General features: G+C 37.8%; 1 long non-coding RNA gene across 3 annotated transcripts in view; it reads left to right on the top strand.

Moving 5' to 3' along the window:
* LOC105389016 overlaps window positions 1-25417 on the top strand; it is an 81565-nt gene that overhangs the window by 17092 nt on the left and 39056 nt on the right. For 2 of the 3 annotated variants that reach the window (XR_007268097.1, XR_007268098.1), the window contains exons 1-2: window positions 6853-7347; window positions 21970-22004. This is a non-coding gene — a long non-coding RNA (uncharacterized LOC105389016). Of the gene's footprint in view, window positions 1-6852; window positions 7348-21969; window positions 22005-25417 lie in introns of those variants that run through there. The other variant, XR_007268099.1, reaches the window with a different exon arrangement.

Here is a 25417-nt window from a genome sequence, read left to right as displayed (position 1 = left end):
TTAATTATATTGCGTAATACAATGTATGTATATAGGTGTCATGTCATCATTATAGAGCTTCAACTATGTTATTGTATTTTGACGTTTCCTTGTGTCTGGTAAGCAAAATTGGTTTTCCTTTGCAGTTGTCAAATATGTATAGTGCGACAAACTTATCTGTTCCGGTGAGACCGAACTAAATTGATCCATATCTTATTACTCACTAATGAATTGTATATTGTAAAAGATTAGATGGGTTTATTAACATCGCAAGAGCGAATTAACAATACGAGCAAACTTAAAATCTTATAGAATTAAGAAATATTAAACATTTTTGTGAGCTGTCACCGGAACAGATAAGTTTGTGGCACTGTATGGGATTTCGAATGTCAAAAAACCAATAATATAATGGACAGAGTATAGCCACTAAAAGTTCTCGCAAAGAGCCACAATACTCTGTCCTCGGCCTTCCTCATCCAGCCTCTGATCTTAAAACTTAAATAAATAAGATAATAAACTTAAAAATAAGAAATAACATAGCACAAAGAGGCGGCCTTATTGCGTATACCCATCTCTACCAGACAACCTTCATAGAGTACAGGCTGATGGTTTGTAATATGAAAACAGACTAGTAGATACAATATAGGTGTACACTCCAGACTTATAAGACCCCTATTTTAGTCTGCCGTGGGATAAAAATAAGTATTATTATTATTTAATATGTAGTAACTACTGTAAGTATTAAAGTAAATTACTTATTTTATACTTATGAGAACCCGTTAGAACATTTCTGGTCCAGTGGTTGCATTACCCTAAACCAGTTTTGTGGATTTTGAGCTAAATTTATCCCAAGCCGAGACTAAAATAAGTCTGCACTGAATGTCATGAATACACTTAACTTAGGTACTAATAATATGTGATATTTGCATGGGCACGACCTTTTTTATTAATTTGAGAAACAAAAAAAAAAACAAAAAAACACGCACTCACGCCTTGTACTAATGTACTCCCTTGCGGGGTAGGCAGAGGTGCATTGCTGCACCCACTTTTCGCCAGAGTGTTATGTTATTCCCAATGTAATAGGGGGCGGGCCTATTGCCATTTTACGGGTACATCCAAGACCCGAGAACAAATATCTGTGTTTAAACAAATATCTGCCCCAGCCGGGAATCGAACCCGGGACCATCGGCTCAGTAGTCAGGTCACTAACCACTGCGCCATTCGGTCGTCTACTATTGATAATATATAATTTGAGAAACAATTTGAGACATATCACACACGGCCATCCGACCCCAAGCTAGGCAGAGCCTGTGTTATGGGTATCGGACAGCTGATATATATTTATATACACAAATACATATTAAATATAAATATCAACACCCGAGACCCGAGTACAAATATCTGTCTTTAAACAAATATCTGCCCCAGCCGGGAATCGGACCCGGGACCTTCGGTATAGAAGGTAAGGTAGGGTCACTAACCACTACGCCATTCGACCGTCTTCTGTCGACTTCAGACAGGATACAAAATATTCGGTAGACTCGCAAGAAGTCCAAGTCTTGGACCTCAATCTTGCTCATTCAGCCATCAGCTAAAAGCTGAAAGTCACCAATCCAGCAGTCGTCTAGAATAGTGAAAATGGTAGATAGGTATTCACCTCATTAAATTAAATATAACCAATCTAAATAATTGTATTTATATGTAGAGATACCTATAATGCCATTATGCCAATGCCTAATAAAATCGATGACTCATTAAATACTGTTTACCGAAGCTGCAATCATGTGTGTAATTTTGCAAACATTTCCAATAAGCGAGCAACCAGAGAGCAAATAAAATTAAATGACCTTTTAGATACAGCGTTAAGCGCATTAAATCCTCAACCGTTCAATGGAGCAATCCCATTCTGCAGCGCTGCAGCGCCGGCGCGGCCGCGCTGCGTAGCAACAGCACACTTTTTTCTCATTCCATTTTTGTCTTAGCTCTCACCGAAGGCTTCTGACATAATTCCGCACAACTTTAGCCCTTGCATCTCAGCCCTAAGACGTCATTTCGCTCAAACAGTCCGGCCATTTCACTTGTACGGTCGAAACCGGCTTGGTATAATTGATAACATTGTGCTAGTCTTCGTTCAGTGCTTTTTTTACCGAGAGTCCCCCAAGGTAGTGTACTGGGGCCAGCACTCTTTACTCTTTGTCTGGGCTGCAGGGCGGCCTTGGCGAGCGCCTCGGCTGTTCTTGCGTGAAATCACATGTACCGGGGACTCGGTCAAGTTTGCACACCTTGGAACTGGTCTGCATATCTAAGTTATGTTTACTCGTAAGCCCTTACCTGGTAATAGCACAACATTGTTTTATGCTTAGCATGTTTGGAATTTACGATTTTCATCGAATGTCGGGGATAGACTATGAGATGAGAGGCTTTCAATGAGGAACTAGGAAAGTGCCTAGCCATAGAATAGAACACTAACTAAATTCGTTACTCAGCCAGATGTTTACTACAAAATCCCAAGTCTTGGTGGTAGATGTTTTATCCATTTACAAACACAATTATTTTTGAATTGAACCTGTTACATTCCACTTTTCATCAATATCAAACCTGTTAGCACAGTCCTATGACAGACTAAGGTGCTCCCTAAGTTGCTAAGATTATTGTAAGTAATTCGAGTTTGTGAATTAACATGATAATAGTTGGGGATGCGCGGAGACTGCCCTTGACTTGTGTTAGCTCGCAGACTGGAGACTGAGCTGGCGCGACCAGCACACGGTACACAGTAAAGAAGCAAACTCTGACTCTACAATAGTATAAATAAATGCTTTCCTATAAGTAGTAAAAAAGAATAAAAATAAAGTTCATAAATCATAGAATAAAAGTTGTTTAAGTTGGTACCTACACTGGCCCCCTGAGTCACCCCCTTTCGGCTATACCACTTTTGTAACATTCTGTATATATGTAGTGTTATTAAGTACTTAAGTAAGTATATGATAAGTATTATGTGTGTAGGTACCTACCTATGTTTTAGGTAGATACATAGCTATATAGGTGCAGTAACTATGCACTTGTTATCTGGACAGATAACTTTCTTTGACCTTTCGAAATGATAAACCACTTTGAATTATTGCAGTTGTGGAGTTACGCCCTACCGCACAACTCTTTTATTGTTGACCTACAATAACATGCCCGACTGAACCATGGACACTCTATTGATAATAATAATTAAGTATGATGTCCTCTTCGTCGTATCCGACAACAGCGACTCTTGCTACACTCTGTTATGTGCTCTTATGTGGCTGGCAAGTCCGAACTTCGTCTTGAACATCCTGTCACACTGAGCACAGTAGAGCTGGGAGGAACTATATAATTAAGTATAATAATATGTTGGACATCTCACACATGGTAGTCAGATCCTAACCTCGGTAGAGCCTGTAATATGGGTTTCGGACAACTGATATAATAATCTACACAGATACATACATAGGTAAACCAGTCATATTCACAACCGAGACCCTAGGTCCTAATATCTGTATTTTAAACCAATATCTGCCCCGGCCGGGGCTCGAAGCCGGGACCTTCGGCATAGCGTCAGGGTCACTAACCACTACACTACTACGTTCGGTCGTCATGTGTAATGGCAGGGCGGGCGTACTAAACCTTTACACCGCTAACTCCAACGATATTTTAATATATTGTTAACTAGCTGTTCCCGCGCGCTTCGCTTCGCCTTAAAAAGTTTTCCCGTGGGAATTCCGGGATAAAAAGTAGCCTATGTTCTTTCCCAGGGTCTAGACCGTATGTATACCAAATTTCATTTAAATCCGTTCAGTAGTTTTGGCGTGAAAGAGTAACAGACAGACAGACACAGTTACTTTCGCATTTATAATATTATATTAGTTAGGATTAGGATCTAACTTAACCACTGGACTAACAGCCAGACAGCCGGTAGTGGCTGGATGAGGAAGGCCAAGGACATAGTGTTGTGGATCACTTTGGGAGAGCCCTATGTCCAGCAGTGATGCTTATAAAATCTTTCGGTCGAAATGACTGAGAATCAACACACAGACGAAACTACTGAACGTATCATCCTGAAAATTGCAGGGATTGTTCTTTGTATGACATAGACAATAGTAGGTACCCGGCTAGGTAACGATTTTCCAAAATTCGACCCCTAAAGGAGTGAAAATGGGGGCAAGTTTGTACGGGATAAAGAGGAAGGTTTATTTTTACTTTTTATTCCGGAATCCCCACGGGAAAACCTTTGTATTTTCTGTAGCGATGCTTGCAGGAAAAGCAAGTCGATAGATAAATTTTCAATAAATTTAAATCTGCTTGTTATGCCTACGTTCTGTTTGGGTAATGAAGATCAAGAAGTACCTAATTATAATTACCTATACGATAGTAAACACACATTTTGTAGCCATGATAGTCTCAAGTACCTCGCTGAAGAAAACAACGACATTATAAGCTCTTTTCAGTAAAATTCAATAAATACTACCTAGCTCGCCTACCCATTCAAATTCCATCCATACACCTTTGGTGGTAAAGTTGCATTTTGTTCGATGGTGAAAACGGCCAAGTCCGAATCCCGAGCTGAGCCCCGGCCACCACTACATGCACAGATATTAAATAACGCACACATGCACACTGTCAATGTCATGCAGCGTACACCCTGGAAGTAGAAGCTTGTAAGTGAAATGTTGAAAATAGCTGTTCCCGCAAGCTTAGCTTCGCCTTAAATTTTCCCGTGGGAATTCCGGGATAAAAAGTAGCCTATGTTCTTTCTCAGGCTCTATACCATATGTATACCAAATTTCATTCAAATCCGTTCAGTAGTTTTGGCGTGAAAGAGTAACAGACCGACACAGTTACTTTCGCATTTATAATATTATATAGTTAGGATTAGGATTAGTTAGAATTAGAATTAGTTAGGATTAGGATACGAGCTTTGCATCGCGTTTAAATGGTGTATATTCTAACTCCTATAACCAAACTTAGAACCACCATTTAGAACACACAAATTTATTGAATTGATGGTTCCATCGAACCCGGGACCTCTGGTTTGTGAAGCAGAGCTTTTACCATCTAGACCACAGAGGCTGTTACAGTTAAACAGTCGCTACTCTACCACCATGTACTTGTACACTATAAGCAATGAAAAATCCAATAAGCAGCTTCGCTTATCTGTCAAACATCTGTCAGATTAATACAAGTTATGTCAGTGTGGCATTTTCTACTTGAAGATTGATCAAGTTGTCAAGAGATTTCTAATTCAAAAAATTGATTCATTGAATTTATTGAATATCGTATAATTTCAGGAAACTTTTCGAGAGCCATATTTATTTTAAGTAGGCTTGTATGTGGCAGTGTGGCTGCATTCATATCTTTTTTGGCAGCCTAAACTCTTAGCTTGAACCTATGCGATACATTGTATTTCATATAATAATAAAATGCTATCAAAAACAGGACTTGTAAAAAAGCCAAGTCAAATAAAAAGATCCACGTAAAACCAATTCTATTTATTTATTAAGACTTTACTTAATGTTTCTCCTATCATAACGTAATTCGATCCTACCACTATAACTTGAAGTGACCATCATATACCTACCTACAATAGCTCTTTTGCAACAGAGTTTCAGTAAAAAATGCTCCAAAACTATCTGAACTAAGCTATATACGGGTTACAGGTGTTTCAGAAAGTTCAATATTTTATTTTTCAACTATCTCATACTTACTTACTTACTCCGCTGGCTCAGCGACCCGAAGTGGATCTTGGCCTCAGACACAAGAAGTCGCCACTGGTCTCTATCCTGCGCAGTCGCTCTCCAGTAGTCGCGCGTCTCCTGCCTGTAGTTGGCGCAGGTCCTTGCCGACTTCATCGCTCCAGCGATATTTGGGGCGGCCAACTGGTCTACGACCGCTTGGTACTCCAAGGTAGGCCCTCTTGGCAGCGCGATCCTCCCCCATCCTTTGCAGATGACCAAGCCAACGGAGTCGCTGGGATTTAATTTGACCAATGATGTTTGGCTCGGAAATCAGGTCTTCCAAGACCTGACCAACGATCTCATAGTATAGTTATTATTATAGAAGGTCGTTGGCTTTAACTAACTGTATCTAACTAATAAGCTGAGGACGGAGAAAACGTTGCTTAGGTTTTTATGAACCCAGATTAAGTCGATTTATTTGGTAGCCCCCTGAAAAAGTATAAAACAGGCTGTAAACCTTTAACTCGAACTCGCATTATAAATCATAAACCGCATATTATTATATTTCGTTGTTTGATTGTATAAGTACTTATGACAGATAGATAGGTAAGCGATTCTGCTTTAGGATTTTTGATTTTTGGATTTTCGGATATAAGATGTATTGAATTTGACACTAAATAGGTAGGGACTTCGTAAATTTTACTTCGTTTCACTTCGCGATACCACCTTAGGTTTTCGCTAGCATATTTTAGGTAGCATAGCCAAAAGCTCATCTCTAGCCAGACTCTACCTTTACCTCTACAATATGTTATGTTTGTAGACTTTGTAGAGATGGGCTTTAAATTATTGTTGTTAGTGGTCCCCTCTATGGATCTTCTTCTTGTTGTGCTAAACCCCAGTGGCTAAAATAACAGTTTTCATGATATTTATATTGATATGGTACTTATTAAGTGTATGGTATCACGATGTACATGCACAATTAAACTCAGCTCGACGCGTCTGCTGGCCCTGGCTTTAGTCCAGCTCAGTCCTTGCGCTGTGCAGTCAGCTGCATAAGTAGCTATACACTTGTGTACCTTGTCAATCTGAAACAGCCTATCAAATCATTGAAACATTGACGGCTCTTCAGTTTGACAAGGTACAGAAGTATATAGCTACTTATGCAGCTGACCGTACATTGTTTTAATTAAACATCAGCCCCAGCACAGAGCACACCTGTGTCCACCAAAACAATAACAACACCCGCACAAATCGCGTGATGTCGCAAAAAAACGCCAGACTAATTGGCCAACAATCATCTTATCTTCAATCGAGTTATATTTTTAAACGAATTCAAAAAACGAACACACGTTCGAAGTTCGAAAAATGCACTTACGGAGTTTCACTTCCAGCCAGTACTCACCCCCACACGCGCAGTCTGTGTGTGTGTGTGTCTGTGTGCGCCGAGTGCACCGCGACGCTAGGTCAGTACTCGACGATGCATTCAGAAGCATGCACTCGCCGCTCCCAGCGCCAGTCGGGGCAAAAAAACACCTCAAAAGTACAAAAAACGCGGTAAAGACATAGTGTTATCCGAAACGGGGGGTCGATCGACTCGGGGGCACGGATTTCAGTTTTCGAACGTGGCTCTTTGTTCGCCGCCATGTTGTCTCCGCTGCAGCCGGTCGAGGTGAGTGGCTTCACCATTTTTTTCGAAAATGGAATCGGCTTTCTTTTCGGCCAGGTTTTGGCCGTAATCACAAACTGCTTTTCTTCAAAAAAATATTTTGAAATTTATTCTTTTTTTTTGCAAAAATTGTGGGCGTTGTCATTTGATTCTTTGTTTGAAAACAACACAGTATTTTTAGGTTTGAATCCATTGATTGTGTGCATGGAAGCTTGCTTCGATTTCTGGTGTAAGTAGGTACTTTTATTTAATTTATTCGGTGTTTTCAATACCTTCTAATATAGGGAAGTGTACAGAAATAGATCAATACTCATAGAGCCAGCTACTTGGGACGTAGCGGTGCGCATGGACAAGGAGGTTCAACTAATCCTGTAACATGAAATAGAAAATCATAAAAAAACAATATTGGCCGAAAAATACAGCTTGAATAAAAAACATATTTAAGGAGGATGAATGATACGAATACAATTCGGTTGATTGAACCGAAATAAGGTCAAGAAAATTGTGTTTAGCACTCTCGTTACGTCACAGGTTTGGATCGCCATTTTGGAAAATGAAAGCCGCTCCGATTTCGGTACCATTTGTAAATTTTCCCATTTTGTTTCGAATTTTCGGCTGTTTTCGGCCAGCGTTTGATTTTTTATGTTATTTCCTATGCTTTTTTGATTAATTTTGGATGTTTTCTTCTTTGTTGTGGGGCATCCAGACACCCTATCCTGTAATTCGGTTTACAGAAATCGATATTGGGGTGTGGTCACGGCTCGACCCTACACAGCGAGTGATTGTAGCTGGCGATGCCTTGCAGAATGTGAACTATTTACTTAGAATTTACGAAGATCCAATAATATTGTTATTTTCGTTCAATAAATACAGCTACCTACTGCGTAATTGACCAATTTATAGCGTTTCAGCAATTATGTAAGTGTTGTAAGTTGATGCGTTTCGTTGTCCTACCTTTAATGTATTTGCTAGCAATAGCATATTTTTGAGTGTTATGATTACGCAGGTAATAAGATATGTAGTGCATACCGGCTCATATTTTAATTGGTGTTGCAGTTTCCAGATGTCAAATAAGGAGGTAGGCACTTAAGTGGATAACTATTTGGACTTCTGTACAAAATAATTGGGTTGCAATACAATTACTTAGGTAGTCTGAATAGGCATTTTTGGAAGCATCCATTTATTGCATAGGTGTTGCTGCTGATGTTTTGCTTTTGAACATATTTCTCATATTCAAATAGGTAGCTATAAATATGGTGATGGAAGCAATCCTAACTAATATTATAAATGCGAAAGTAACTGTGTCTGTCTGTCTGTCTGTCTGTTACGCTTTCACGCCAAAACTACTGAACGGATTTGAATGAAATTTGGTATACAGATGGTCTAGACCCTGGGAAAGAACATAGGCTATTTTTTATCCCGGAATTCCCACGGGAAAACTTTTTAAGGCGAAGCGAAGCTCGCGGGAACAGCTAGTGATATATAATCAAAATTATTAAGTAATAGCACACACATTAGGTACGTACAACGGTCAATAAAATCTATCCCTAATCAAAACTATAATACTATAAATTCAAATTGACATTGACAGGATATCCAAAACTTGTCTGTTTCAAAACTCTTAGCTAGGTTAAATGAAATCTACAAAAACACCATACCTACACATAATGAAATATATTGTACCTACTAGTTAGGTAAGGACACCACAGTAGTAAATAAACGATTTGAAACACAATGTTAATATCAATGAAAAGTTCCTTTTCCTTTCAGAGATATATTGGACACACTTTCCTGCGATAAGTTTCCATTAAAAACCTCTTCCAGTAATTTTATATACTCTACTTTCAACAGGGCCACGTGTAAGAGTTGTATGTCTATAATTAGCCATTTCCACAAAATCATGGTAGGTAGCTACTTATTGTCAAGGAGGATAAAAGGTACAACAAACCTAGGTACCTATCTAAAATAAATAAAAAAAGCCAGATGCTGGCTATGTTAGATACTATAAAAAAAACTTTAAATGATGAAGTGGTCCACCGATTTCAAGTTGTTCAAAATGCTATGGTACGGTACATGTGCTCGGGAATACCTGAAAGATATCAGAAATAATAATATTTTTGTAGGGACCTAGCTGATAAAATTTGCAAGCTGAAAAGGCATTGGGCTGGTCATATCTGCCGAAGAATCGATGACGAGATCCCAAGTGGACCCTGAGGATCTGCCAACTAAGCAAGCGTTGTTAATGATAATGGTGACCAAGAGTTTGCACATTTCATTATAAGAGCTCTATCGTAGCACTGAGGAGTTTCTTTCGCCATTTCTTCTCCCCAGTGACCGCGACATTGTGAAATGGTGGTATAGGTACTAAAATCTTGACAGCCAAAAAAATATTGTAAAATTGTAAGTTTAATAAAATTATATCCTATTCTACTAACCAAGTGGCTACATACAAGAATACCACCCCTGACTTAAAACTAATCTTGTGACTCTTATATCTACAAATGTAGAGCTTTGCTTTATACATTTGTATACAATACTTACTCATTCCTTGGTGATATGGTGCAGTTGATAAAGATGAGGTCAATGAATTTTAGTACCTATTGAAACGTCATACGAGTCTATGTACACAGTTCTTCGTATGATTAAGTGTGTATTATTATTATTGTTGTGATTTATATCGGTACAATGTTGGAAAGTAGTGTAGAAAATTCTAGAAATTATATTTCTGAGTTCAGGGCATGTTGACTTTGATCAAATGACTAATTGTGCATGATGCAACGTGACGTAGCTTCAATGTACTCTAGGACTAACTCAATATTATAACTAACACATAGGTTCATTGATTGCAACACAGCTACTACCTACTGTGGTCGGTAAATAAGAAATAATCAATGTACACTTATTACACAATAAAGTTAGAAAAGAAACCGTTTGTGAATCAATATGATAAGTATATCGTTGCCTCTGAAAATTTTAATCGGCGAATTTCAAACTTCCAACAGGACTACGATACAAAGCTCAAAAAAATATTATTTTGTGGACTTACCTAAGTATTATGGTGATTTAAAATATTTAAATTATAGTGACGGATTCACCTATCTAAACTAAAGGATATAAATAAACATAGGCAATGGAGGATAGTACGTATCCTACCAAATAAAATCTTGATACCTTAAAAATTAAACTAAAAGAAACCTGTAGTTATTCGTATTTATCTTTTGTTTTGTTTGTGTACATTGATAAAAAATCAAACCTACCCACCCACAACACTATAATTAATACCTACTTATACACTTCTATAAATAAATAAATAAAACTAAAAAGTGTAGCCATGCCATTGGCCGAAAAAAATACAAAACCAAAATAGCGCATCACTACAAAAAACGGCCCACTACCGCCCGCCACACCTCAACAATATCAAGACGTCCTAGTTCCAAAAAAACATGTAACCATAAACTCCCCTCCTAATCCTAAAACGGCCAATGGGCATTCAAAATGACGCTGTTCCATTTTCGAATAGCCCAATAGACCGGTCTATGAGTCGCTGCAGCGTGTGTGCAGCAGAATGCGTTCGGTTTTTGAATCTAACCAATCGTTGCGCTCGCGTCCCCCCCCCCTCACCCCTCGCCCCGCGGAAGAGCGGCAACGCGGCGCCCGGCGCCCGCGGCCCTTTTTGAGCTTTCATAATGAACGTTGACTTACGAGTTTTGAGGACATTTTTCTATGTATAGTACATTTACATTTCTTTTTTTTGGGGGGTTGTATCAAAAGGTACTTAAGTATTTACTTAGATATTTATTTATGGGCTAGCTACTTATTCGCAATTCTCAACAAAACGAGTGTCTTATAGATTGTTTTAAACATGTTTAATTAGGGTTCCGCTCATCTGGCATAATCTTTATTGACCAAAACTCATTTCGCATAACTCGTATGGTCTAAACTTTTTTGTCCGAACCATCACTTTGCCAAGACTTATGTGGCATAAGGCTCGTTTCGTCTAAAACTCTTTAGGCACAATCTTTAAACACCTAAGTTTCGTTTGCTCAAATTTATGTTCGTCTATAGGTACCTATGTATAATCTTGTTTTTCCTAATGTTATCTTAATAAATAATATATTATGTATGTAGTAAATGTACAAATTGTGGTATTTTTCTCCTACATCCCGAAAATCACGGTATTCTATGATCAAAAAATCAAAAGTTAAAGACCAATATAATTATTACAAACCCCATGAGATCGAAACCTAAAAATAGGTGCGACGACGAGCAAAGCGAGGAGGAGCGTGTTAGGTGCACATGTTCATCAAAACCAAAGCGGAGCGCAGCGAAGCGTAGCGGAGCGTTTTCCAAACAGCGGAAACAATACAAGGCACCAGTTTGCGCTATGTAGGGAGACGCTCCGTCAAAGTTAAAGCCAAACGAATATTATTACTTTGTATAAATCTAATAAACCTATGCCATAGCATTATTAGGCTATTCAAGATTTGGCCATACCATTATTAGGCTAAACAATGTTATGCGAAATAACTTTTTACTAAACGAGATTTATGCCATACGATTTTCGGCGTAACGAGACTTTGACCTAACGTTACTATGCAATACGAGATTAGGCAAATAAATCTTATGCCAAAAAAGGTAGAACCGTTTAATTATTATAGTTATTTAACTCTTTATAGCACATTTTAACCTATGTCGATCGTTATCATAATTCTTATCCGTGACATGTATCTTCTTTTATTACCTATGCATCATCGTCAGATTCATCGTTCCTTTTTTTACGCAAACCAGCGTTTTTAGTAAAATTATGTCACCAAAATTACTTTGTGATTGTGGCTTTTCCCAAAAACACTCCGTTATCCATGAATTGTCACAGGCTGTATCATGCATGTTTTGTTTCATAATCGGCCTTTAGAAGTTCACTGCTGGATGTAGGCCTCTCCTAAGCACTTCACTGGATGCGATAGCTTTCCGCATCCAATCGTATTCAGCCACCTTTCGCAAGTCACCCCATCTAGTCGGAGGGCGTCCCACACTACGTTTGCCTAGTCGCGGTCTCCACTCCAGAACACGTTTACTGCATCGACTGTCGGTTCTTCAACACATGTGACATGTTATGTTTGTCTCTGTGTATTTGTGTGTGATTCTCCGAAGCACAAGCCAGCATGCGCGAGTGCGTACAACACCTACGGGTTACTCTATACTGACGAAAAACGAACGAACGAGAGCTGTCGTGCAATCGGCATCTTTGACACAACGAGATAGAGTCGTGGCTCGCCTAGCAGCGCTCCGAAGCTTAGTTTTTCGTCATATAGAGTGGCCTTCTCGTTCAATGGGTGCTTCCACCGCTGTGGTGCCTCGTTTCAATACACAGTGGACGTGATAACTGCTAATGACATAATCAATGGCATAGCCGAGTAGTGTACGCGGTCAGTGCTCGCATGACACAAACAAGTCATTACAGTGCCACAAACTTATCTGTTCCGGTGACAGCTCACGTAAATGTGTAATATTTCTTCATTCTATAAGATTTTAAGTTTGCCAGTAGTGGTAATTCGCTCTTGTAGTTTCAATAAACCCATCTAATCAATATCGATATATAATTCATTAGTAAATAATGAGATATGGATCAATTTAGTTCGCTCTCACCGGAACAGATAAGTTTGTCGCACTGTAGGTGACACTGACAGCCAATGTGTCATAATAAGTTATACTCGCGAGCAATGAAGAAGTTCCAGTGACAATAGCAAATTGCTCCTAAACGGAAAAGGCTAACTATAATGGATCTGCAGCGCATGGCTGACCATACAAAACAAGATGATTAGATCTTAACTATATAGTATTATAAATGCGAAAGAAACTGTCTGTCTGTCTGATACTCTTTCACGCCAAAACTACTAAACGGATTTGAATGAAATTTAGTATACACATGGTCTAGACCCTGAGAAAGAACATAGGCTAAAGGCGAAGCGATGCTCGCGGGAACAGCTAGTTTAACATAAATTTCCACCTCAGCTAAAAACTGTCAAGCGTGCAGCAGCCAAACAATGTAAGTACACATCGCAATCAAGATAATCTGCAGATCTGCCATTACCATAATAGTGGTCGGCAGTTGTCGCCGAATTCCTGGCCGGGTCGTTAAACAAAGACCACAATATCACCTCGGCCTTTGCGGGCGGAAGTGACACGCCGTTTCTGAGGGTCTCTCCAGGTTAGGAAACACGAAATTTCGAAGCTAACCACGACTTCATCGATTTGTATCACTTACTTTTAAATGTAAAATTGCATGACGAAAAGAGGGGTGTTTAAAGTGTCTGTGGTACTGCATGGCGGCGTAACTCACCAAACGGCTGAACCGAATTTCGTATTTTTGTCATAGACAATGTTACCCTGAGTGTTCTTAGCCTGTTTTATCAAAATCGAATCGAATAACATTGGTTAGTTTTTGCCAAGCAAGTGTAACCCTCCTGCGCTTTACGACTGCGCCCACGCAGCGAGTCGACGCGTCCATACTCCGAGATAAAGACCAATCGGCTAATGGAATCGGTGGCCAATTTACCCGCGCTATTACCGTCGAAAAATTGCAAGATGATGTAGTAAGTGAAGAGTATAGAAGAAGTTTGAAAGAAAACTTAGAGAGCACTAATGTCTTAGATGAAAAAATGATTTAGAAGAAAAATGGAAGCGCTTGAAAGACAATTTAGTTAATACGGCGGTGAAAGTATGTGGAGTGAATAAAAGAAAGAAGAGTGGTAAGAGGGAGCTTACTTGGTGGGATGATGAATGCAAAAAGGTAGTGAATGAAAAGAAGATGGCATGGTTGGATTTGTTGTCAAAAAAAGCCAACAACAGAATGCAAGGAAATCAGGGAATGGAAGATGAAATGAAAGAGATTCGTGAAAAGTATGTTTTACTAAAGAAAAAAGTAAAAGAAGTGATTGAAAGTAAGAAAAAGGCATTAAAAGATGAATGTGATAGAAAATTCTCTGACACTTTCGAGCGAACATTAAATTGTTCTGGAAGTTGGTAAGAAAGGCTCGAGGGAAGTCAGAGAATACAAATCTGGATGTGATAAGGGATGAAAATGGAGATGTTTTGAATGATGAAAATAAAGTCCTTAAAAGATGGAAAGAATATTTTGAAAGTTTGTTTGAAAGCACAGATTGTATGACTGTAAATGATGTAGAGGTAGAAAGTGAAAGAATTGTAGATGAGGAAAACAAGATAAGTATGAAAGAAATTATGGATGCATTAAAAAGAATGAAAGTTGGCAAATCGGCCGGGTATGATAGGGTATCTTTAGAGATGCTAAGAGCGGGAGGTGGAGTGGCTGCAAGTGAGCTTTACCAACTCTTCAATGAGTGCTGGCGTTGCGGTACGGTGCCACGCGACTGGTGCAGAGCGGTCATAGTTCCTTTGTATAAAGGAAAAGGCTCGCTCCAGACCTGCAACAGTTACCGCGGCATCAGCCTCTTAAGTATAGTTGGTAAATTGTATGCAAAAATATTGATTGAAAGGGTAGTGAAAGAGACGGAGGAAAAGATCTGGGATGTGCAAGGTGGTTTTCGAAAGGGGATGGGATGTACGGATCAAGTCTTTTCTCTACGAAGCGTCACAGAAAAGGTCCTTGCAAAGCAGCAAAAGGTGTTCTGTGCCTTCGTAGATTTAGAAAAGGCTTATGACAGAGTGAGGAGGAATGATTTATGGGAGACACTATCCGTTTATGGAGTGGACGGCCACCTGACGCGGGCACTGAGGTCCCTTTATAGGGAATCTAGTGCGTGTGTCAGGATAAACGGAGCCTACACTGACTGGTTTGGTATCCACAGAGGTGTTAGACAGGGATGTGTGGCTTCGCCTTGGCTGTTTAATTTATTTATGGATAGTTGTCTCAAGGATATGAAAGATGACGAAAGAGGTTTGCGAATAGGAGAGTTGCTTCTTAAGTGTTTGCTGTATGCTGACGATCAAGTCATACTTGCATCGTCGGTAGAACAGCTGCAACAACAAGTAACTCTCATGCATGAAAGTTTTAAAAGGAAAGGAATGAAAGTGAATGTTAATAAGACGAAAGTTATGGTGTTTGAAAGAGAGGAAGAGGTAACTGAATGTAAGATCACGATCGAGAACGAAAAAGTGGAGCAAGTGAATGAGTTTGTTTATTTGGGTAGTCTGTTTACGAGGGATGGGAAATGTGAGGGGGATATTGAAAGAAGAGTGAAAGCGGGAAATAAAGTAAATGGGGCCTTGCACTCTTTCATGAGGAGTCAAAACGTGTCTCAAAAGGCTCGTTTGGCTGTTCATGGCGGAGTGTTGGTCCCTACACTAATGTATGGAAGTGAAAGCTGGGTTTGGCAGAAGAAGAATGAAAGTAGGGTAAATGCTGTTGAGATGCGCTCTCTAAGAAGTATGTGTGGACTGAAACTGAATGATAGGATAAGGAATAGTGTTATAAGAGATCGAGTTGGAGTAAAAGAAGACGTAGTGACCAAAATTGAAAAGGGAATGTTGAGATGGTTTGGTCACATTGAAAGGATGGATGAAAGAAGATTGACGAAAGAAATTTATTGTGCGGAGATGTATGGTTGTGTCGGTAGAGGACGTCCTAGGCGAAAGTATGTCGACCAGATAGGCGACATACTCAAGAAGAGCCAAATTAGGATATTCCGAAACCGACGTGCATGTATGAAGAGACTTATGAATGTGGAGGAAGCGAAAGAAGTATGTCAGGATCGTGGCACGTGGAGATCCATAGTCTCTGCCTACCCCTCTGGGAGACAGGCGTGAGCATATGTATGTATGTATGTATTACCGTCGGTGATATTGTTCTGCTCAAGGATAAGGAATTAACAGAACTATCGAAGCGCACGTAAGAAAAAAGGAATAAAGTAACATTACTGTAGTTAGGTATGTTCATTTTGTCCATAAATCCTGAATATATATACCAACATCATCATAAATAATAACTGTCAAAAATACACAAAATAAGTAACTGGCAAAAAGATGAGCTGCCCAACCCAAGCAAAGATCCATCCAGAAACCGAAGAAGAAAACTTGGTTCGGTAACCTATAAACCTTCGCGACAACCGAATCTACTCGAGCACAATACAAAATGTAAATAATGAACAAAAAACGGCGGCGGCTCGGCTGCGCGCGCATAGCGACAGTGAAATAGGTCACGCCGCGCGCCGCAGTGACTAACTCTCGTGACGTCACGCGGCCGAGCGACTCGACTCCCGCGCAAACCACGCGACGACGGTTTAGTAACGCTATACTGACGAAAAACAAAGTTTCGGAACGCGAGCCACGGCTCTATCTCGATGTAAACGTAAAGTGCCGATCGCACGACAGAAGCATGATCACAGGATTCCATACTATTTCCGAATCTACACAATCATATGGAGAAAGAACATTATCGTCAACTGTCACTGTCAAAAATGTAAGGCAAATTTGTCAGTTCAAATTTCCAAAAGTGACCTTTGTTTTTTACATAATTATGTTTGTGTCGATTCGAAAATAGTATCGAATCCTGTGATCGCTGCACTGTTGCACGGCAGCTCTCGTTCGTTAGTTTTTCGTCAGTATAGAGTGACCTCCAAGTTTAGTAACGCTATCGCTCTGGAGCTGAAATATCGACTAATGTTTGTTGACTTGAGGAACGGAGTACAGAGGCTGAGGCGGGTTGCATTCAGTTATGAATTCATGTCGGAATGCTTCTCTGGGCGTGCCTCCTCTTCTTCTTCTTCTTCTTAGCCGTTTTCAACTTCAAAGGTGTAGGCCTCCTTCAGTCTATCCCACTCATCTCGATCTTGGGCTATCTCTATACATTTGTTACCAGATGTTTTAATTATATCGCCTCCTTTGCTTCCTCTATTTATTTGTAGAAATTGTTCTTTCTATCCTAACCACCACTGTCGTCTACTGACTCTTAGTTTGTATGTCTGTCTTTAGATTCACGTTTTTTATCATCATTAACTAACTTGTAACTTGCATCTACTACTAGCTAACTAGCTGTTCCCGCAAGCTTCTCTTTACCTTAAAAAGTTTTCCCGTGGGGAATCCGCGGTCATAAGTAGCCTATGTTCTTGCTCAGGGTCTAGCTAGACTACTCGTATCTGTATACTCGTACTTACCAAATTTCATTGAAATCCGTTCAGTAGTTTTATTTTATTAATTAATCATCAATAGTATGTTAAGGATCTACAATAGTGTTGCACCACTTGCTAGGTACCTACTTATGTACTTAGGTACTTTTTAATTTAACACATTCACCATATTGACCTATTCGCTTCCAATTTTAAACTCGGTACCACCGAAAAATTTAATTTTGCTATATCCTTACTATCCTTACTAATTCCTTACTAATAGTATAAATGTGAAAGTAACTGTGTCTGTCTGTCTGTCTGTCTGTTACTCTTTCACGCCAAAACTACTGAACGGATTTGAATGAAATTTGGTAAGTACCTATACAGATCGTCTGGACCCTGAGAAAGAACATAGGCTACTTTTTATCCCGGATTTCACACGGGAAAACTTTTTAAGGCGAAGCGAAGCTCGCGGGAACAGCTAGTAAGTACAATATAAATCACACAAGTTCACATAAAACACACTGATCAATCGTCCAGTCTTTATATCTATACTAACGACTTTTTTTAACTGACAACCGGATCTCGGATCATGTCTCTACAAGTCTCAGGAATCAGATCGATACTGTTCGCAGGATTAGTTCTTACAGTGACGTGGTAGTGCAGCCTACCCATTTGAGTGCGTCGTCATAAAATACATACAGTTACATTCCAACTATAAAGTCGTGAAAACGGAAGTGGATCCTAACTAATTGTTTAAGATCGTATTTAATCGATCTATTATATTTATTAAAGAACAAATCCGTTAAAAATCCATAGTCAATCGGTATTTTATTTTAAAAATGTATGTAAAATTTGTACATGTATTTTTTTATTTGTGCAATAAAGAATTAAATAAATAAATAAAATTAAGTAAATAACTGATGATCATAAAAAGTCTTACCAAAATCGCACTCTTTGATGTCTGGACTTTATAGTTTGACTGAAGGTACATGGTGCATGTAAGTACCTACCTATATCGTTGCTGAAAGGAGTGATTTGGTATACATGTCGCAGGCATTTTGTAAGATCTCGCCGTTTACATACGGCGTCGTCAGTTTACAAACGCTCGCTGTTTTGTAATATGCCGAAGGCAAAATGTATATTGCCGTGTCATTTTATAATATGCCACAACATTTCATTGACAATCCATACGCCGTTTACATAATGCCGCGGCAAATTGAAGAATTTAGTTCTGTTTCTTACCACGTGCGGTGCTGTTGATCACAACAACAAAAATGGCGTCAAGTAGTGGTTCTGTGACTCAATAAATACTCAAAAAAGTGCAAATATTACGAGTGTAGAAGCATTTTCACCAAATAATTGTGACTTTAAAGTCATTTATTACAGTGCAGGAGCAGTAAAAAGGCCGTAGACAAACGAAAAAGTTTTTGAGGTTATCTCGCACCTTAAAACTACTACGTTATCCATAGATCCCGGTGTACGGAGGACACATGCAGGATATTTACTTAGAGCTTCATAAATTATTTAGTAAAGAGTTTAGCATTTCCTAAGTTTAGTGCATTCGGGCACCAGTGTTTGTTTTTATCTAGAAGAGCGTAGTTTTATTGTTATGTATAAATACCTGCTTAGATACCTACTTTAGAAAACAAAAGTAAAAAGTCTTACTTGAAATCCTGAAATAAAGTCAGATTTTTCCATTTGTAGAAAGTTCAAACTGTGTTTCATCATGGTCACCCTAAAACTGCAAATAACGTCGAAATCAGAACGATTGAACGAGTTATCAATATGCCTTCGGCAAATTACAAAACAGCGAGCGTTTGTAAACTGACGACGCCGTATGTAAACGGCGAGATCTTACAAATTGCCTGCGACATAGAGATCGGTTACCAAATTCCTACATTATTAGGTACCTAATGCCTAGAAGGTAAACATTGTGTTATGCTCGCAAATGAATATTGTAATGGTTGGTTGTGGTCATCAGTCTGCCCGCTTTAATCAGTGTGCGTCAGAGCTCTGCGTTTTATTAGCTGGAAATTTCATCATGGTAGTTATTGTAGGTAAATGAATTTGTACTCAGTTTCAATACCGAGTTACCGACAGCATCTTACCTTAGCCAGTTTCGATAACTCTTCCGATGACTGGTAGTAACTTTCATACTATTTTGACACATTAAAAGTTATAATCTGTCAAAATCCTAGTAGTAGATACAGATAGAAACTGGCAGTTAATGTTCCTTTCTGCAACTCGGCATTAATTATAATTTGATGATAAAACCTCATAAGCACATATACCTATCTAGTAAATTGAATATTGACTTAAAGAGTTTATGGCGAAGATCTTCAAATGTGGAGCTATTACCTAAAAGGCTGATAATAATACTGATAAGTGATTACTGAAATGGAAAAAAGGGGTGTTAAATTAAAACTGACTGATTTATTTTTCTTCCTTAGCAGCTGCATTTCATAAAAATTGGTTCATCCAATTAAAGATTCCTTTAATCCAGTTGTTTTAAGAATTCATGTTGATAGTAATATTTTGCTTCTCGACTCCTACCTCTGATTGTGACAAACTGACCTTGCACAATGAACCTGATTGTACTCTATAGTACTTATATTAATATTAAGTACCTAGGTCCTTATACTTTTTTACTTATATGACGCAAACATGCTGTGCTAGTATAATAATTGTGGTGTAACTTGCAATAATTTACGCAAAGTATAAATCTTGTCACTTAATTGTTTAATGATAGTGATCATCAGAAGCCCTACATTAAAGGTATGTGAGTATAAGTGACAATTTCTCCATAGTCGGTTAGAGCTTACCAGGTATTAGTGGTTGACTTTTGACACCAAGGATTTTATATGGAGACGACGTATAATTGATTAACCAATCCCGATTGGTTAGATAACCGATTATGAAGAAATTGGGGCTTAGTGCCTTAGCAACGTTTTTAACCCCCGTCAAAGTGGAGTGGTGTTATACGTTTAACGTGTCTGTGTATCTGTCTTTGGTAGCTTAGCTACAAAGAGGTGGTTAATATTTTCGAATTGTTGTTTTTGGGTCATAGTCATAGCTAATGTTACACTGTTCTTAGCTATATTTTATGAAAAAAGGCTTAGCCGTTCAAATCTTTCAAAAGTTGTAGGACTTTTAGTGTTACATGTCGGGGGTTTTTAACGTTAGTTGGTTATTAGATTATTATTTTTCTTTAAACCTTAAAACCCACATACGTTTGTCACAGGCAGACCAAAGCTTTTAGTAGGACTTACATTATGGACGGATTTTATTATTACTCGTAGGAATTAAACTCTTTATTGCACATAAAATTTTAGTTTATATGACCTATTACTAGGTATAGATTACGTAGGCATTTTTATACAATACTAGCTGTTCCCGCGCGCCCCTTTAAAAGTTTTCCCGTGGGAATTCCGGGATAAAAGGTAGACTATGTTCTTTCCCAGGGTCTAGACCGTATGTATACTAAATTTTATTCGAATCCGTTCAGTAGTTTTGGCGTGAAAGAGTAACAGGCAGACAGACAGACACAGTTACTTTCGCATTTATAATATTAGTTAGGATTACCTTCCTTGTATTTATAAGTTATGTTTGTAATTTTTTGCACTTTACCCTTTTTCTTTTGTATAGATACTCTCCTTCGAGTTAGTCTGGAAGAAATCACTCTTAAAAACGATATCTATCATTTTATTAATTTTGTCTCATAGATTTTTATTTACTTACATTATTAATAATTATTACATTTTCCTTATAGTATCGTAATTATTATAACAAACTTATTATTAATTCATCATCAATAACATATGTATAATACATAGAATGTCAATGTGGCCCTCAGTTAGAAGTTAAATGAAACCCTCAGCCCTTGCTCAGCCCTCAGACAGTAAAAAACGTGACAACAAAAAATGTGTCCGAAAAACTCGTAAGCACCCTCCTAGCGGACACAGAACGGCAACATTCAAAAAACGAAAACAATTTAATAGACGCATGTTCTGTGGGGGAGCTGCTTCGTCCCTTTCTAACACGCCAGTCTGTCCCTTTCTGATTTATCTATTTCTTTTTCCAACTTAGATGCAAGGGCCTAAGGCCCATTGGACAACCTCTGTGTGCCTATTATCTATTAGCTATGTCTTGCATTCTATTGCATGTAAATTAGGTTTTTTTCGGAAAGGGTCAGAGGTGGCATATGGGCCCTTATTTTATGTTTATTATTATTTTAAGTAATTTAAGGTTTTTTTTAGGATTACAATGTTTTTTATTTTATTTACGATTAGAACCTAAAAGGAGTTGTTATGTAAATGCCTGTTTTAGGGCCTCTTATATTTTTTGTAAGACCTACTACTGCTATGGTTATAAATAATTAGAGGTAGGGACTTAATAGAACAATTAGAATAAAAAATACTTAATTAAACTAGTAAAAAAATAATAAATAATAAGTAATAAACAAACCTGGTAAAACAATTTTTTTATCCTACTTTACCTATGATACATAAATTACATTAACTAGGTTTTATTTTGTTCACAGATCTGTCTTCTATTGGGCGAATTACAGGAATGCAGGTATTTTCATATTTTGACCTACATATTTATTAAGCAAGTAGACCTAAGTAGTAGTTCCTTAACTACCTATATAATTTTATTTTTTATATATTTAATATATTTTTAAAGTAGCCTTTTTAAATTAAGCATATAAATATATATTTAAATTGATTGGTAGATATGTATAAAAATGTAAAACACAAAAACTCCCAAAAAAATAAACCTAGCCTTAAATTCAGAATTGGAGTTTTTCCTCATACAAGAAGTTGTATTGTAAGATTTGTAATAATTTGTAAGTTTTATTGTATTTGTAACTATAATTGTTAGTACCTAGTGTATTTTAGCCAGAAAACATTAGACATTTTTGGTTCTTTTTATTAAGAAACTAAATAATTGTCCTATTTAAAATTGTGAAGTTGTACACAATATAAGTACCTAATTGTATTTTTTTATCAGTAGACTGTAAAATAGGTGCTAACAAAAAAAATTAATTAAATACTACACTGTTGGTAAAAAAATCTGATTAAAAGCCGTAAAAATATCGTTCAAAACGTTCCTACATGGTTCCTACAATACTACGCTACGTCCTTAAAATTTAACTCCTGATAGCTTGGTAAGTACTTATCTCATGTTTTTGTACAGACACAGTTAAATTATATTGACGAAGCAGAGCATACATAAACATACAAGCTTCATCGAACTAACACCTTCCATTATTTTAGACCTCGAAATACAGCTTCATTTAAAAATTTCCGAACGAAAATTCAAATTTCACCACGTTGTTCTGCGCGAGATTCCCGCCGAAACCAGACCGGAGTGTGTTCTTGTTCTGAGGTCACGCGCACGCGGCACCGTTATCTGCGGCGGAGCTGAGCGGCTCGTGCCGTCTCGCTCGCACTCGCGCCGCCTCCCGCACTCCCCCGGCGCGGCTGAGTACAGCGACTGCGAGGTTTTGATACTTTGTCTGGCCTTTTTTTTCGGATTTTTTTAATGAAAATTTGTAGTATCTTTTTTTACACGTGGCTAACCACACTATGTTTTTTTAAATAGGTAACTGTAAGTATGAATACTTTACAGGAAAACGGGTGTTATAAGTTTAGCAAGTCTATGTGCGTATTTGTGTATCTGTCTGTAATAGCGTAGCTACCAACGGGTTAACCGATTCTCTTTGAGATTTTTTTGGATCATAGATAATGTTACCCCGAGTGTTCTTTCTGAGCCATATTTTATCATAATCGGCTTAGCCTCTCCTTAATTATAAACAAAAACAACTTGTTAACGTATTTCTTTTGAAAAGAGAAAGTTACAAACAAATGCATTTAAAAAAACTTAATGTACCATCACGCCCTATAAGTTAACTTTCACTTGAATTCCTATCAGTCTTTATAACCCTAATGAATGGAAAAGTATACCCATCCCATAGTCATTACGAGAACGAACACCCATTTAAAGCATCCAATGCATGCAATTAAAACTAAAAATTGCTTATAATCCGTACTAGCAAATATCAAACCTATGTACGCTGTACTTAGGTCTATTCCTGAACAACCAGGTTACATGCTAGATTACGCTTAGCAACAATAGTCTCGTCTAGATCTATTTATAGACATTCATTAAATCATTCAATTCACTTGAATGAAGCCCAAGGGACGAAGTAGATTCTTATTAGAACAGCGCAAGAACAATTTTACACTATTTAAGTTGTTTATTTGTTGTTTTTTATACTATTATAGAATAGTAGTACGTGTTTAAATCAATTAAAATGCTATTACCACATGGCATAGAGTTTATTTTAGATTAGCGTGAGAATAATAATTGCTCGGGCACTATTTATAGGTTTGCGATGGTCATAATATCTTTTTCACATTAATCGCATGATCATGATTCTGTTTTAATTGCATAATTTTCCTACCTATAATAGGTATTATGGCTGGGTTTCATTTAAGTACTGTTGTTTCTATTATAGTTTAATTTACAAAGACAAAGATTTATTTTAAAATGACATGTTTTCGAATCTTCAAGTTCATCAGCATGTCTGTTACTGTTTGTCCATCGGTATGTCCTATTAATTCTAACCAACAAATTCATACATCTTTTTGTTACTTTAAAAATAGGTTTTAAATTGGCGTTGTGATTTACGAATTTCAACTTATTGACTGAAGTATAGAGTCAAAACTCGCGTGTTTCAAAGTCGATTTTAACTTTGTTGTAAATATTAATATTAATATTGTTATCGATGAATTTTAGCGTAAAAGTATACGAATCATATACATAGATAGTATCGGCTAGTTGGTATAGTAATAGTTAAAATTAGATCAAAAAGTATAAAAAAAACTCAAGTATCAAGATCAGGCGTACGCTATATCGATCGAAATTCAAGTTCGGGACAAAAAGTTGCCCGTGGCCTTCCCTCTCGTTCTCTCGCGCTGACCTACAGTACGTGTGACAGAGATATTGACATTCGCCGCGTGCGCTCTCATAAAGGAGGCCGGTGCATTGAACTCTGACAACACCGACGCCAGAATCACAAAAATACCTCTATCCCGCTCTAACAAGGTCTGAAATGACCAAATTACAAACGGAGTTTTACAGTTTAGTGAGTGTCTGTCCCTGTCTGGTTTTTGTTTTTTTATTCGCGTATAAACTTTCTATTTTTAGAAGGCTCTTTGCATTTTATTCAGTGCCTGCATTTTTTTCGAATTTCTTTTTGATTTTCTTTGTGACCCCGCGCTTTTATGGTTTTATACGAAGTGAAATGGTGATCCGGTAAGTGGGATGGGATTTCCCTCTGTAACATTTAATTAAAAATACACCACTTGTAGAGTACCTACTTAGATGTCCATTCAATTAATTTTTCGTAAATTATTTATTTATTTTTTACTTATTATTGTAAAAATATTTAAAAATTAAAGTACAAAGGGTGGACTTCATGTTAAAAGCATTTTCTGCCAGTCAACCCCCGAATTATTTATTAAAATCTAACGGTATATTTTTATTTATAATGCCTATAATAAGTATATCGATTAAGGAATAATGAATATATACCTAGATCCGTATATCTTTTGAAGGACACAATTAAATTATAACAAGACGTGTCTAATTTGTCATACTTACCTAGTTGGTGTTGCTATGTGAACATCATCCTAACTAATATTATAAATGCGAAAGTAACTGTGTCTGTCTGTCTGTCTGTCTGTCTGTCTGTCTGTCTGTTACTCTTTCACGCCAAAACTACTGAACGGATTTGAATGAAATTTGGTATACATACGGTCTAGACCCTCGGAAAGAACATAGGCTATTTTTTATCCCGGAATTCCCACGGGAAAACTTTTTAAGGCGAAGCGAAGCGCGCGGGAACAGCTAGTAAGCATATAAACCAATGCAAATTCTTAGGAAGTCCTAATTTAACTACACAGTGTTGTAAAAGTGCTATA

This window comes from Plutella xylostella, chromosome 30 (genome assembly GCF_932276165.1).
Source record: "Plutella xylostella chromosome 30, ilPluXylo3.1, whole genome shotgun sequence".
Lineage (NCBI taxonomy): Eukaryota > Metazoa > Arthropoda > Insecta > Lepidoptera > Plutellidae > Plutella > Plutella xylostella.
This window is presented reverse-complemented; position numbering and strand designations above follow the sequence as displayed.